Raw genomic sequence first — 17,765 nt, forward strand, 5'->3', positions numbered from 1 at the left:
CATTCCTGGCTCTTAACAATACAACTATTATACTTCAATCTATTTTCACAGGTCACTAGTAAATTTTCATATTTATATTAAACATAAAATGGATGTTGGTAATTTTCATATAGTGTATCTACTACTTCTTCGTAATGATCAATAACTAGAAAAATGTAACTTAATGTGCCTGTTTTTAACAGTGGAAGGAACTTTATTTCAGAAATTGTTTTGATATTCATAAAAACATTACACTTTAATTTTTACTTTTCTTGCAAAATGACTTCCCACATTTCACGTATTGTTTCAGTTTTACAAAAATCCAAATAGGACTAGTGTATTTTTCAGAATTAAGTGTGTTCGAGAATTTTACATATTTAATACTTGGATTTTAATCCAAAACAACAGTTTCAATGTGAGTTAAAAGTGTATTGTGGTTACTCCATTCTCTAACCTACATTATCAAAAGGCAATTACTTTTGTACAAATAACTGAGATCCACTTTATATATTTAATACTTGGAGTTCAATCCAACCAATAGTTTTAACAGGAATTACACTGCATTGTGTCACTCCATCCCATAAGCTTGCCAGTGAGCTGTAAATAATCAAAAGGAATGAAATTTCATAAATATGCAACTTTTAAAGCTAAATGTTTCATTTGATTATGAACCAATTTGTATTCTTTAATAGTTTAGCTAGCCTTTCAGTTTTTTACACAAGGTGTGGTCACTGGCAAAGTAAGTCAAGTGTTAGCCACTATTGAATTGCTTCTCATAAAGTTATCTTTAGATATTTAGATAGTTGAAATTACAGTCAGTCAAAAAGCTTTAGCATGTGAGAATATGAACAGAACATTATATAAGTATAGATGTCACAGTGCATATCCCAATGTTTATTTCTTAATTTAGATATTTTACATGCCTAGCTTTGAGCATGCAAACATCTAGACTTGCTTTAGAACTGTAGCATCCAATACATAGTCTAAAACAGGATAAAATGTATGAAAGATTTTACACCTTACAACTCATCACATTGGACACGTTGGTATGAACCACTGAACTTTCAAATTTGGATTCCTCTTGTCAACACCAGATGGTAGCAGAACATACATCTGCATACACATGTTTCCTTTTTGCATCTTCTAGAATTATATTTGAGATATCTTTCATAGTTAGCAAGACAATGCAAAATGTATCACAGTTTCTTGAAACTTCCGGTAGTGCAAGATCCAAAAAATGATTAATGCAGTGGATGTAAAAGCTCTTTGGCTGATCTTAAAGAAAATGCACCATCAATCAAAACAATGGGTACAAAAAAATTGAATTCCTAGGCTTAAGAAGAGACATTTGGTGGTAATTGCCAGTAATAGTGCACTGGAATCCAGTGGATTGAATAAACAGAAAAATTTCTTTTGCTTTGAGCACAATTTACACAAAGAATGAACTGCTCCTGGCCAGCCACATCCACCATTGAATTTGCCATTATTTCATAAAATGGAATTTTTTTAAATGTAGTGCACACTGCCTTGCTGAATCATGTGAGGCTTAATTTCCAATATTTTGTTTTGTATTGCTGTTGCCAGTCAAATGATGTGGCTTTTCAGCCAGATCTTTGTTCTTTTAAGTCATGCTGCCTCTCACTGAGAAGTGTCCTGAAGTTTCTTGTGTTAATTTCATGACCTCTCAGTCCTTTTCCTGTTCTATCCAGGAACCTGAGTGGACTGATAATGAATAATAAAGCAATTCTGGATTTCTCCTGATAAGCCAGTAGATATCATGTGAGTTGGCATACTATTTTGGCATGTTATTTTAACACTGCTGAATAACTGTGATGAACTCTCAAGGAAAATGCCTCTTGTATATTTTGAACTTTTCTGTAATTTTCTTCCAGTTACAGAAACCATCTTTAAGAAAAGCCATCCTTTGGTTTCCTATGTGGACACATCTAATGCAGTCCTACCATAGGAAAGGACACTGTAACTCTGTTCTTCATAATGAAGTCACACTCTGATTTTCAAGATCTTTCATTCTTTCAAGGAACCTTACATCAGAGCAGGACAGAAAATAGCTATAGGACATTTAACATTGGCTTCAAGGATGTAAAGTTTGATTCAGTTATAAACAAAGATTGCTATCAACTGAAAAACTAATTGCATATTTGCTGATGTGCAAAAAAAAAAAAAAAAAAACTTTTTGTGTTGCTGCCTTGCCTGTAGCTGATGATTTCTCTCTACATAAATATTTGTGTGTGTGTGTGGGGGAGGGGGGGTGGCTTCAGAAATCGTATCTCATCCATCTCCCAGAATTTGAAAAAAGGGGAGGGTTGCGATTAGTTCACCATAACGACCATCTCCCGTACAATAAATTTTCGCTATTCTGGGAACAAAAGTCACTGTGTTGTGTCTGGAACACATTATAATACATGTCTGTCTCTCTGTTGCAGTTGGGTTTCTTGTATATTTCAGCACTTTTCTAGAACAGTTTTCTTCAGTTTTTCTGACAAGGTGCTTTGTGTGTCTGAGAAATGGATATGATGCAGATAATACTAATCATTATGAATTCTCTAGGGAATTACAGATTTTTGCATATGATTTTTTTATGCCAAAATCTTTGGAAGTGAAGTGTTCCTACAATTTTCCTGTCCCCCGCCCTTCGTGCGCCTTTAGAGTTTAATATTCTCTTGAAAGTAGCTTATTAAACTTGTTGTTAGTATACTGTGTGACCTTAGAAATGGGCACACATTCTTTTGCTGAAGTTCAATAATTTTACTGGCAATGAACAGGTACATGTAATATGAATTTTCCTTTATCGGATTACACCTCATATTCAAGCCTATTAATTACATACAAAATACTTTTATGGAAAACATCAAATCCTGACAATATATGTGAAACATTTTCTTGTAACCTTTAACTTGTGCAAGTTCAGTCAAATTCACTGCTAACCATTGTGTGTCCTTTGGAACCTTAGGTACATTGGTTCAGGTCTTTGTCTTATCTTACATCATGATTCTTGTTGAATGCATCAATAATCAGGAAACTAACTGAATCTGGGTATCTCCTCTCTTTGCTGTATCTCTGATAGTTTTGTAGTGGCATGGACTGTGATCAGGGTGTAAAGCATTCGCAATACATCAAATCTCTTTTATTGCATAATATGCTCATTGGGCTGTTGTCACTGCTGCAAGACACTTAACTGTTCATGGTGAAGGATGCTTCAGGCAGCACCATCTCTTGTTCTTGTTCCATCCATGAATGGTGTGTGGGAAGAACAACAGTCTGTAAGTTTCCATAAGAACTCAAATTTCCACTGGCCAGAGCAGTGCAGCAGTTTCACAGGCAGTATTCCATTATGAAATACAACAATTTTTTGATTTAGTGTCATTGCTCACAGATGCTATTAACATTTAAATTTACTTATTCTACAGTACGTTGGTTCACAACTTTATCAATATATTTATTTTACTGTAATGTCTGGCATAGATTTTGTGATCATCTTACAGCTCCTTCATAGTTTGATACTTCCTTGATGAATAAATGTACACCACAAATAGTCTGTGAACATGCTTGTCCGAAGTACACACAAAATTAGGAATAATATTACAAATGTTTTGAAAGGAATTTTACAAGAAAGTCATTTGAAAGAATTATATATCAAAACTTTGTTTTCATCTATCAGGATAAATAATCTGTAACTCTCCTTAGTGCTTGCGACATAGTTTTACGGATGACTAGTACTGTAAATGAATAACAGTCCATTTGCACTATTTTTAAAATGGGCAACAGCCCCCTCCTCCCCTCATTTTTTCTTTTCTTTTTGAGAGTATGCTCACTGGTGGTGCCAGTACGATGAAATATAAACTGATGAGCCAAAACATTATGATCAGTTGCTTAATATAATAATGGTGCACCTATGGAAAGCAATACAGCAGTGATTCTCCATGGCATGGAAACATTAAGTCATTGACAGGTTTCTGTATGTCTGTGGAAATGGATGTCTATGCACAGCTCACATAATTGTGTGCAATGGTTTGTAGATGTGTAGCCGATGATCAATAATGTTCCAGATGTGTTCCATCAGGTTCAGATAAGATGAATCTGAGAGGCAAAACATCAGTGTAAATTCCAAACCACACTTCTCAAGCCTCTGCAGCACAATACTGGCCTTGTGAAATTGACATTATCCAGAAAGAAGATGCCATTGCTGTTGAGGAAAACATCAAGCTTGGAGGGATTCAGGTGGTCCACAATAATATTCATGTAATCCCCAGCTGTCATGGTGCCTTTTGATTATTACCAGAGGTCCTATGGAACCTCAAGTGCAATGCATCTTTGAGCAGTTGTTCACCTGCATGACAGCATATCAATACATTAATACTGAATTACTACTGACATTGTGTAACAAGAAGTGTAATTAATCTGATCAGTTGACACCTTTCCATTGATCCTATGTCCAATTACAATGATCCCATATATTATGCAGTCATATTTGATGCTGACGTCTGGTCAGCATGGCAACACACAGAGGTCATCTGCAATGGAGTCCCATGTTCAATAGTGTGCACTGAACAATGTACTCTAAAACACTCATACCTGCACCAGCAGTGTACTCTGTCATCTGATCAGCCACAGATCATTACCTATTCTACTTTACAGAGCAGCCAAGCCTCTGACATCTGTGAAGCGGCATGGACATACAACAACACCACCTTATTACCTACTTGTGGGTTAACCATGTTGCAAGAATTTTCCACATATGCTAACGACAATAACATGTTTGCGAGCACCCAACCAACTTCACCATTTCTGAGATATTTGTTCCTAGTTGCCATGCAATAAAAATTTACACTTTATCAGAGTTGCTTATGCCAATGGTGTTCCTCATTTACAGGCTGTGTTGTCTTCGGAATGATTCACAAGGCATCTCTGCTCAATGAACATACTTTCCTTGCAATGTCATGCACCCGCAATAGCACCAGGCAGTATTCAGTCTTACGGTAGGCAGTGGTCATAATTTTTGGCTCTGCTGTACTCTTCCTTCCAGTGCTTAACACAAAATATAGATCATCATTATCTGTCATAGGTCTTGTCCAGCCTGGGTGAACTAAGATGGAGGATGAATCTTTAATTAGAAATTATTAGGACAGTTTTTGTACAACAGGGCAAACATATAACCACCTGCCATACCTACATCTCCGCACTAATCTGCAGTTCCCCAAATTGTTTTTCCCACAGTATCCCTTTTTTTGTAATGCCTTGACATAGTTTAATGAAGTCACTGAGAATGTACAATTGAACACCATGTACAGCTGACACAAGCACATTGGTATTCTTGTGGTTTTTTTCATGTGCAAGTCTTTTCTAAAATTTGTGTGGTAATGACCTTCTCAACTTCTGTATGATTTTTTTAAAATTTTACCAAGTAATTGCTGTGCTGTGATTTCTCCATAATCTGTGGAAACCAGAGTATACACAATCACACATATTTTATTATCCAAGCAAAGGTACTATTCTTTCAGAATGAAATTTTCACTCTGCAGCAGAATGCACACTGGTATATAACTTCCTGGCAGATTAAAACTGTGTGTCGGACCGAGATGCGAACTCAGAAGTTTCATACCAGCATAAACTCTACTGCACAGTGAAAATTTCATTCCGGAAACACCCCCCTCCCCCTCCCCCCTCCAGGCTGTGGCTAAGTCATGTCCCCATATCCTTTCTTCCAGTAGTGCTAGTCTTGCAAGTTTTGCAGGAGAGCTTCTGTGAAGTTTGAAAGATAGGAGACGAGGCACTAGCAGAATTAAAGCTGTGAGGGCCGGTCATGAATTATGCTTGGGTAGCTCAGTCAGTAGAGCATTTGCCCATGAAAGGCAAAGGTCCTAAGTTTGAGTCTCAATCTGGCACACAGTTTTAATCTGCCAGGAAGTTTCATATCAGTGCACACTCTGCTACAGAGTGTTCTGGAAACCCCAGGCTGTGGCTAAGTCATGTCTCTACAATATCCTTTTTTCCAGAAGTGCCAGTCTTGCAAGTTTCGCAGGAGAGCTCCTGTGAAGGTAGGAGACGAGGCACTGCCAAAATTAAAGCTGTCGTGAGTTGTGCTTGGATAGCTCAGTTGGTAGAGCACCTTCCCGCAAAAGGCATAGCTCCCAAGGCTAGTCTTGGTCCGGCACATAAGTTTTTATCTGCCAGGAAGCTTCAGTATTATTCTTTACTGATTATCAAGCACATCAAAGACACAAAAGGGTATGTAAAAATAAAAAAAACCACATACACTAATATCAGTTACAAATGGGAAAAGTATCTGTCTACCAACTAGCAGAAGATAAAGGCACACTCACCGTTCTTCCACTCCTTGAAGACACATGATGTGGTGCCTGATGGAGCAAGCTTAATTGCTACAAATCAAAAGTACTTAAAAGCCTAATGTTCCTCCCTCACTGCCAACCTAGCCTGGCTTCAGTAACAGGCAACACTGAGTTTACCATGTAGTCCGCTTTCTTATATGAAATCAGTTATAGCACATGGAGTTAACATCACACAATATGCAAAACATAATGGTGACAACAATGTCAGAACACACTGTGTTGTATGCTCGGCTGAGGTTGGTAGTAACTGAAACAATGCAGTAATTCACAGTTTGCGACTTTTATCAGTTTTCCTTTATCCATCAATCACCATGCTGAGTGTCTTCCTGGAGTGTGCAATTAGTAGAAACATCATTAGTAGAAACATCATCATATGAATGCTAAGCTTTTGGAACCAGTGGTTCCTTCATCCAGAAAAGAGAAATATTTAAAGGAATTGTGGTTTTTTTTTTCAGAATTAAAAAGGACACACTCTTAAGACAGAAATAAATAAATAAACATCATATAATCAATTTGTGCTATGACTAGCTTTTTGTACAACATTGTGGATTTTTATCCTCTGTAAAGAAGTGTGAATATTATATTCAGTATCTCTGCCTTTTTGCTTCTCAGGTATTGCTTGGCAACATAATTATTGTATCAGTTCCTGCAGTTTGCTGTAGCTGAAAGAAGTTCTGTGAGCAGCTGGGGAACATGGCATTACAATCTCTGGTTGAATTTGTGACATGGCTTGTATTTCCATATTGTTCCAGATTTTCCCTGCAAATATTAGAAAATTCACTTGTTTTATTATAAGCAATATGTGCAATACAAATTTAAAATGCAGCCAACTTACAGGCTCCTTGCTGTTTACAGAAATAATAGTGCAAAAATAATGACAGATATGTGAGCCATACAAAAACTGAACATTCATTAGATTTAAGGTGCAAAGACAAGCACCACCCAAAACAATAAGAACACCCATATATTAAGGTATAGGGCTACCACTGGAATCTAAAACAGACTGAATTATCATGAAAACTGATGCTTGAAATTACTAAATTATGGTAAAAGGAATTTTATACCATTCTTCAGAAAGAAGAGCCGCATTTTGCTCATAATAGCGTAGCTGTGTACATAACTTCATGAGCAAGTGTCATCACCATTTAAGATGTATGGTAGACCACTCAAATACGATCATTTATTAAAGTCATACGTAAAATGGAAAATTTTGTTAACTCCCAAAAACAAATGATCATTATTTTTTGTGTTACAAGCAACACTGTTTTTAGATCTGAACTATTTGTGTGCTCCTGCTATGAATTTTCCAATTCCTGCATAATGTTATAAAAGAGCATTATGAATTAAAAACTAATCACTGTGAAAATCTGACATGAAACTGAACGTTATCATGTGCCACTGTGACATGATACAAATAAAAGTTATGAAACTAGGCACGTATCTCAATTATCATGTTTGTTCCATAAGACCAATGCAATGTATGTGCAGTACTTGAGAAACACATTTAAGCATCATAACACCTGATACTTATCAGTCATTCATTAGCGTGATGAAATACACCCATTCACCTAGGTGATATCTGCATTCTGCACAGTGATTACTTCGAAGTGAATGGTTGTAAAAAACTGACTGATGAAGAGCAATAAATGATTTTGCAGGTATCTGATCTTGGGGCAGCAAAAGTTATTAAAATAATAAAAAGCCCTCAGTTAGGTACAAAGAACATGATCAGTATCTGAATGGTACAACCACCACCAAGCTTTAAGATGAAGTATGGAGTTCTAGATGATGACATAAATAAGACATTATTTCTTAGCCTTTCTAATACTTGTTATATTTCAGAGTAAGAACATTAAAAATATAGAATGAAATCAGATCTAACAAAAGTCATTTAATAGTAGCCTAGTCATAGCTGTAGGAAACTGTTCCCTGCACCATGAAATGAATGTTTAGAACTGGAGAAAGATGCAACTCATGGTGTGTGTGATGAATTCCTAAATGCACTGTATATGTAACACTATTACAACAAAACTTAAATAACAGAAACAATAGAAAGAAGTTTATATGTGAAAGCCAAGAAACAGTGAGGTAGCCCACTAAATGTAATAAGTAATTTGTCAGATGGGTGGTATTGCAACAAAGTTGACATCAAGGTATCACAATTTGGCATCAGAAATGTATTTTTTGCCTCTCTTGTGATAGTGAACTGAATGACATTGTAGCTACTTGTCTCCAAATAATAAATGAATCAGAAAAATATTTATCTGGGAATTACGGAATTACCATGGTAACATTACCTGAAGTAACTTATAACATTTTGTAGAAGAGGTTGCTTATCAGTAAGCTCTGTAACACTGCAGGCAAACTTCTTCCTGCATGCTGTATTATCAATATTCATAATGCTGAAGGCCAGATCTGTAACATCAATCCTAAAAAAAGAAAACACATTATGCAATGACTCACGTCTATAGACACACCAACTTTTTATTAGGCTATAATCAATTATTTATCAGAGAGGCCTTGCTGAATTTTTTAAGTTTGGTTTTGAAGCATGTAGGCTATTTTCATTCTCTGTTTCCTCTGACAAGTTTATTGTTTACTTTATTTGCAATCAATTTCGAAGCCTTTTTGTGGCTTCATCCCCCAAACACTTAAGTACAGTTTTTGAATATTGGGTCTGCAACAGCTTTCAATTCTTAAACTACTCTCTACTTCTATATTCTTTATCAATTTCTGCTTGAACCAGTTTCAATTACACAATATGCTTACTCCATTTATTATACAGTGTTTTGATGTACAATTTATTTTCTTCATAACTCTCATATAGTGGGTGCCTTCCATAGTGGCAGGCAGCAGCTAAATATTTAAAATGACTCATTCCAGAAAACAAGTTTCATTTATGTCACTGGGCAAAACCAATAACTTCAGAAAGGAGTAACTTATTTACTGTGTCATATGGAATTACTTTTTTTCTTATATACATGTACTTTTTTTCTTATATACTTGTACTTTGCAAACTTAATTTGCCAAGCTGGTGACAACCATTGGCAGATATTGACCATGTGTCTACTTATCTGCAGCAGCAGATTACAGCAAAAAGGCAGATGATCTCTCTGTCATGATGCCATTCTACTTAATTATTGGCATATGTTAATGTCTATATCCCACAAGGCACCATATGGCATATGGCAGAGGGTGCTTTTTGTACCGCAGTCACTTTTTCATTTCCTGTTCCAGTTGTGGAAGGTCCGCTGGAAGAAATGTTGTTGGTAAGTCTTAGTAAGGGCTCAAAAATCTCTGATTTTTGCCTTCGTGGTCTTTACACTAGACATATGTAGGAGAAATTAATATACTGGCTGACTCTTTTAGGAATGTATGCTCTGGAGATTTTAACAGTAAACCATATTGTGGTGCATGATGCCTCCTGTGTAGCATCTGCCATTGGAGTTGGATGAAACATCTCTGTGCTATTTTCACACTTAATTAGATTAAGCTGTGATGAAACATGCTGCTCTGCTTTGGATCTGCTCTAGTTCCTCTATGAATCATATCTGGTAGGGACTCCAGACTGACTAACAATATTTGGTCAAATGGGGGGTTTAAAAGGTGCCTCCTTTGTGAGTAGACTACACTTACTGATGATTCCTCCAATGAATTCAGTCTAGCATCTGCCTTTCATGTGATTAGTTTTATGTAGTTATTCCATATTAAATCAGTTTATAGGCACACATCTAGAAATTAAATGGATGTGACTGCATTGTGTGATTCCAGTAGGCCATTAGTTCTGAAAACTAGGTAATTTGTCACTTATATTTTTATATGTGTCTGTCCGCAGTGCTATACATTTTGCCTCCTGAAGGAAATCACTGGCTAGCAATTCTGTCTAATAATTTGGTAATTTTCCAGTGATTGTTCGACAATAATGAAGTCACACAATAATGAGTCTTTCCATCTATTTATGTGCAATATGTTACATTTATGAGTTAGCAGTTACTTATGGTCTGATCTTCTGGATCTTTAAAACAATCAAGTAAAATTCTTTGCAACTTGTACTGGATTCAGTTAAGTAAGATGATACAAGAAAGTAAAGTTTGTCATAGAATTAAAAAGTGAGTGAAAAGATTAGTTCATAACCATATAGAAAAAAATGCCAACTCTGAGTCAGTATAAAATCTCAAGACTTATGTGTATGTTTATGGGCTATGATTGCATGATAACCAAGATAACTATTTATTGATGCTAAACATCTAATTACTTCATCTGACAGACACATGTAATTTTACAGATTGTGTTTAATGGTAGGGCTATTAGTGCCTATTTATGATTCCTCTAGGCTGTTTGTAATTATTCAGACTAAGATTGAAGAAACTGAAAAAAGGTAGCAATTTAAGGAAATGGGACCTGGATAAACTGAAAGAAACAGGTGTTGAAATTTTAAGAGGGAGTATTAGGCAACAATGGTCTGAAACAGTGGAAAGGAATACAATAGAAGAGGAATAAGTAGCTTTGAGGAACGAAGAAATGAAGGTAGCAGAGGATCACACCAGTGAAAAGACAATAGCTAGTAGAGATCCTTGGATAACAGGATATATTGAATATATTTGTAATTAATGAACTGTGAAAATATAAATGTAGATGTCTGAAAAATGAGACTGGCAGAAGATGTAAATGGCTAAACAGGAAATGCTAGAGAACAAATGCAAGTCTGGAGGAACATGCATAACCAGTGGGGGAAATAAATACCACCTAGAGTAAAATTAAAGAGATCTATGGAGAAGAGAGAAGCAGTTGCATAACCACCAAGAGCTGAGATAGGAAGACAGTATCAACCAAAGAAGAAAAGCTGAAAGGTGGAAGATTTGAAGGGTTTATATAAAGGAAACAAATTTCAGGACAATATTATAGAAAGTGAGGAGGAAGTAGGTGAAAATGAGATGGGAAACAGGATACTGCATTAAGAATTTGGCAGAGCAGAGACCCAGCTATGACAAAACTGTTCCATCTGGTGTGCAAGTTGTGTGAGTCAGGGGGAAATACCCTCAGACTTCACGAAGAATGTAATATGGGACAGAAATCGGTAGATGTGATGTACATGTACACACAAGCAAGTTATTAGAATTTCAGAAAAATTGGATGATTTATTTGAGAGAGAGAGCTTCACAAACTGACCAAATCAATAACACAAGTTGGTCCACCTCTGGCCCTTAGGCAAGCAGTTATTGGGCTTGACTTTGATTGACAGAGTTGTTAGATGTTTGCCTGAGGGATACCATTCCAAATTCTGCTCAACTGTCATGTCACATCACCAAAATCCCAAGCTAGTTGGAGGGCCCTTGGCATAATGCTCCAAACATTCTCAACAGGGTGACCTTACTGGCCAAGGTAGAGTTTGGCAAGCATGAAGATAAGCAGTAGAAAAAACTCTCACCATGTGTGGGTGGGCATTATCATGCTAAAGTGTAAGCCCAGGACCGCTTCCCATGAAGGACAGCAAAACAGGGCATAGAATATCATTGACATACTGCTGTGCTGGAAGAGTGCTGTGGATGACAACCAAAGGGGACCTGCTATGAAATGAAATGGAAACTCACACCATCAATACTGGCTCAGATAGGTATCCTACCACTGTCCAGGATGCCTCCAGGCTTGTCTTCACTGATCATCAGGGCTCAAGTCAAAGTAGGTCTCATCACTGGAGACAATACCACTTCAGTCAAAGAGATTACAGGCAATACCACTGCAAATGAGCTTGTTGGTTTACAGAGGTTGAAGATAGCCAGCGCAAGGGATGCCTTGAGCTCAGCCCCCTTTTTGTGAGATGCCTATTAATTGTTGTGGTTACTGAAGCACCAGTTGCATGTCATATTAATTATAATGATGGATCTGTGGCTCCGAGTGCCTATGTGACAGTCGCTCAGTCCTCTCGTCCTGTTGTCTCTCTAGGTCAACCATTTTCTTCTTGACACCATGTTCAGCCATGGTTCCTACCAACATCATTGAACAGTAGCATCACTCCTATTCAAATATTGAGCAATTCACTGACTACTTCAACTGGCTTCTTTCAGCCCAACTACACATCCACTCTCAATTGCCGACATCTGCATGTACTGTTCAGGCACCTGTCTGGGAGGCATAGTTACTGTCCAACTGAGTACATGGAATGAAATGCACAAATATTTTATACCCTGGTATCAACATGTCCCTTGTTTACTATCCTTGACAGCCATGAGGTGAAATTGTGCTGCAGTGTCATACATTTATCTGTCAGCCGCCAAAGTTTACAATTTTGTATTTTCCCTTGATATTTGTATGTATATCAATTTGTTACCAATTTGCATAATACTTCATGGTGCATCTTTTTTTAGCTTGGAGTGTATTTACCCTGGTCAAAAGTGACTCTGGAAAGATCAGCCTGTGTCCCAGGGAACATGTGAGGCAATATTGATCCTATGTCAGTAAGTTGAGAAAAGGCAAACCTACATTGACAGCATTTACACTCTTAGAGGAAGCTTTTGACAATGTTTACTGAAATATACTCTCTGGAATTTGGAAGGTAGTAGAGATAAAATACAGGGGGAGTGAAAACTTATTTACAGCATGTACAGAAACCAAACTACAGTTACAATTGTCAAGGGACTTAGAAGGGAAGCCATAGTGAAAGTGGGAGTGAGACAGAGTTGTAGCTGTCTCCAATGTTATTCAATCTGCACATTGAGTGAGCAGTAAAGAAACCAAGGAGAAATTTGGAAAGGGATTTGAAGTTCAAGGAGAAGAAATAAAAATGGATTGCCAATGACACTGTAGTTCTTCCAGAGGTAGCAAGAGACTTGGAAGAGCAGTTGAGTGGAATCAATAGTGTCTTGGAAAGAGATTATAAAATGAACAACAAGGCTCATTGAATGTAACTAAATTAAATCATACAATGTTGAGGGAATTATATTGAGAAGTGAGACACTAAAATATCAGATTAGTTTAGGTGTTTGGGGAACAAAATAACTGAGGATGGTTGAAGTACAGAGCATATAAAATGCAGCCTGCCAATAGCAAGAAAAGAATTTCTGAAAATAGGAATCTGTTAGTATCTAATATAAATTTAAGTGTGAGGAAGTCTTTTTCTGTAGGTATTTATCTGTAATGTAGCCTTGCACAGAAATTAAATGTGGACAATGAGAAGTTCAGACAAGATCTCGAAACTTTTGAAATGTCATGTTATAGAAGAATGCTAAAGATTAGATGGGTAGATCAAACAACTAAAGAAATTTACTGAATTGAGGAGAAAAAAAAATTTGGGGCAACTTGACTAAAAAGAAGGAATAAGTTTATAGGGCACGCCCTGAGACATCAAGGAAACCGCAATTTGGTAAGAGAGGGAAATGTGTGGTTAAAAATCATAAAGGAAGGTTGAGTCATGAGTACAGTAAACAGATTCAAATGGATGTAGGTTGTAGCAGTTATACAGAAATGAAGAGACTTGAACTAGATAGATTAGCATAGAAAGCTGCATGAATCCAGTCTTTGCGCTGAAGACTACAACAGCAATATCATGTAAGTGACATGCTTTCCCTTTTCAACCTTCCCCCTAACCATACTTTTCCACTTACCTAGGAAGGAATTAATAGTTCTGAAAGCTACTTTTGCTTTTACATGTCACCAGTACTAAATATTTCATGTACTGAAGGTATGCACTGGCCAACAGTCCTGTCTCATAATTTATATTATAAGTTTTATATGATTACAGCTTTAGCTATTAGCAATGAAACCTTTGCATGTCAGTTAACTTACTGCTTTGAAAAATGTATAGTATGAGTGACTTTGAAGACATGAATAAGGTGCTTATGTCTTTAACAAATAGTACTATCTGTGAGCAGTTCTGTAAAGTCTTTGTACAGCAGATCAGCACTGTGAGAACATCCAATAATGCTGTCAAAAATAATGAGTACATACTGTACTACAGGTCTAGAAATTTAATATCTGACATAAGAAAATACAAGAAACTGTACTTCATAAAACTAAAAATTATACTTAACTATTATGTGACTCAAGTAACACACAAAGCAGTAAATAACTCTTAACACAGTATTGAAAGATACTTTCCGAAAAAATAAATTGAATTTGGAAACCAAAGAAGATATAATGTTTACATATTTCCTCTAAAACTGTCTGTTCTTATAGAAATAATGTAAATCACCTGTTAGCAATATCTTGAATGAAACTTGTATCCATTTCTCTGCCAGTCTGATAAGGTGCACGATGCACACCTAAACGATCATGATGGTTATATCCATAATGGCATTTGTATCCAAAACCATATGCCTTGTAGAACCATGCTATGCCAAGTATAAATGCAGCAATGAGGAAAGCTGCTTTTATTTTCAAGGCGAACAGTGTGCTGAGTGCAGCATAATCATGATAAACTTGAAGAAGGAAAAAGCAGAACAAAATGATAAGTATTAACATATTACAACATCAATTATTTAAGTATAATTGTGTGTCATATAACTGGTCTGCAAGAAATACTAATTATTTGCCAAACATAAGAAAGATTTATGAGGTAAAGAAATGAGAAAGTGAAAAGAAAATGTGGGAAACACATCCTTAAACAGATACAAGGAGAGTATGATAAGTACACTCCTGGAAATGGAAAAATCAGACCCACCATACTTGCTCCGGACACTGCGAGAGGGCTGTACAAGCAATGATCACACGCACGGCACAGCGGACACACCAGGAACTGCGGTGTTGGCCGTCGAATGGCGCTAGCTGCGCAGCATTTGTGCACCGCCGCCGTCAGTGTCAGCCAGTTTGCCGTGGCATACGGAGCTCCATTGCAGTCTTTAACACTGGTAGCATGCCGCGACAGCGTGGACGTGAACCGTATGTGCAGTTGACGGACTTTGAGCGAGGGTGTATAGTGGGCATGCAGGAGGCCGGGTGGACGTACCGCCGAATTGCTCAACACGTGGGGCGTGAGGTCTCCACATTACATCGATGTTGTCGCCAGTGGTCGGCGGAAGGTGCACGTGCCCGTCGACCTGGGACCGGACCGCAGCGACGCACGGATGCACGCCAAGACCGTAGGATCCTACGCAGTGCCGTAGGGGACCGCACCGCCACTTCCCAGCAAATTAGGGACACTGTTGCTCCTGGGGTATCGGCGAGGACCATTCGCAACCGTCTCCATGAAGCTGGGCTACGGTCCCGCACACCGTTAGGCCGTCTTCCGCTCATGCCCCAACATCGTGCAGCCCGCCTCCAGTGGTGTCGCGACAGGCGTGAATGGAGGGACAAATGGAGACGTGTCGTCTTCAGCGATGAGAGTCGCTTCTGCCTTGGTGCCAATGATGGTCGTATGCGTGTTTGGCGCCGTGCAGGTGAGCGCCACAATCAGGACTGCATACGACCAAGGCACACAGGGCCAACACCCGGCATCATGGTGTGGGGAGCGATCTCCTACACTGGCCGTACACCACTGGTGATCGTCGAGGGGACACTGAATAGTGCACGGTACATCCAAACCGTCATCGAACCCATCGTTCTACCATTCCTAGACCGGCAAGGGAACTTGCTGTTCCAACAGGACAATGCACGTCCGCATGTATCCCGTGCCACCCAACGTGCTCTAGAAGGTGTAAGTCAACTACCCTGGCCAGCAAGATCTCCGGATCTGTCCCCCATTGAGCATGTTTGGGACTGGATGAAGTGTCGTCTCATGCGGTCTGCACGTCCAGCACGAACGCTGGTCCAACTGAGGCGCCAGGTGGAAATGGCATGGCAAGCCGTTCCACAGGACTACATCCAGCATCTCTACGATCGTCTCCATGGGAGAATAGCAGCCTGCATTGCTGCGAAAGGTGGATATACACTGTACTAGTGCCGACATTGTGCATGCTCTGTTGCCTGTGTCTATGGGCCTGTGGTTCTGTCAGTGTGATCATGTGATGTATCTGACCCCAGGAATGTGTCAATAAAGTTTCCCCTTCCTGGGACAATGAATTCACGGTGTTCTTATTTCAATTTCCAGGAGTGTATAAACATATTTATGATGAGTATTAGATCGGAGTAGCAGAGAACTGTGTTAATATAATACTGGAAAGTTCTGGGAGGAATGCAAATAATGGAAGGAGTAAAGGTATAGTTTGATGGGCACATAAACAGGATTGAAAACATTGCTGAGCTTTTGGACAACAAACTTCAGATATCTCACTCTCTCTCTCTCTCTCTCTCTCTCTCTCTCTCTCTCTCTCTCTCTCTCTCTCTGTGTGTGTGTGTGTGTGTGTGTGTGTGTGTGTGTGTGTGTGTGTGTGTGTGTGTGAGAGAGAGAGAGAGAGAGAGAGAGAGAGAGAGAGAGAGAGAGAGAGAGAGAGAAGAGAGACTTACTTTTAATAACAATAGAATGAACGCAATTTGCTAGTTAACAGATTTTCTGGATTTGTGAAGTATTTGGAAAACCAACCCTGAAATGGTAGCAACAAATTAAATTTAAACATATTAGCATGTGGAAGTGGCAGAGTAGATATTTGAAAAATCATTCTATCTCAGAATTTTGCACACATCTCCAATGTTCAGAATACAGCTCTATGGTCTACTGTAAAAGTCTTCAACAAGATGCTCATGAGTGTAAGGCAGAATACTGAGAAAATCCTAAATATTTTGAAACATACCCGCAACAAAGTCCAATAGCAACTGCACAACTTGTTGATAGTGGCAACTATCCTTATAACTTTGGCTGTTAAAGTGATGATAAATGATTTGTGTTGCAAAGGTAACAAGAAAATACCATAACCACAGAGGTTTGTGAACAATACAATAAAAAAAAGCTAATAAGGAACTACAGTTAAAGTGTTTACCACTTCTACAAGAAAAATAATATGATAGATAAGAATGTTAGATAGGAATGATAATAGGAATGTTAATGTTAATACTATTTCAGATACATTCCTACATGTTATTCTGTTCTTTGGCTCAAAGACAAATAAGAGTGTGAGGAGATGGGTGTCTGACACCCTGGATCAACATATTATGAACCAGGAAAATATGACTCTAATTTAATATAAAGGAATAGCTATAATAAAAACTGATGCTGCTGTACAAATAGCAGTACTGTTAAATCTTATATTGTACACTAATATAGATGAAATCCAATGAATGTAACCTGAAATACAAAAACACAACAGAATTTATTTTGAGCAACTTTGTTGTAGTACTTGAAATTTAAATGGAACAATGTATTCAGAGATTGCAATACTTCAAAAAACCATTTATGACAACTAATGCAGAAATGCAAGGATCTGAATAAAACACATATTCTGTGCGTTAATAAGGAATATGGAAGAATTGAAAGTGAAGAAGCGAAAGACACAAATGGAAAGGCTAAAGTAAGGCATTTTAGAATCTTAGGGAGGTAATTGTAGGATGATG

This window comes from Schistocerca serialis, chromosome 1 (assembly GCF_023864345.2).
Source record: "Schistocerca serialis cubense isolate TAMUIC-IGC-003099 chromosome 1, iqSchSeri2.2, whole genome shotgun sequence".
Classification (NCBI taxonomy): domain Eukaryota; kingdom Metazoa; phylum Arthropoda; class Insecta; order Orthoptera; family Acrididae; genus Schistocerca; species Schistocerca serialis.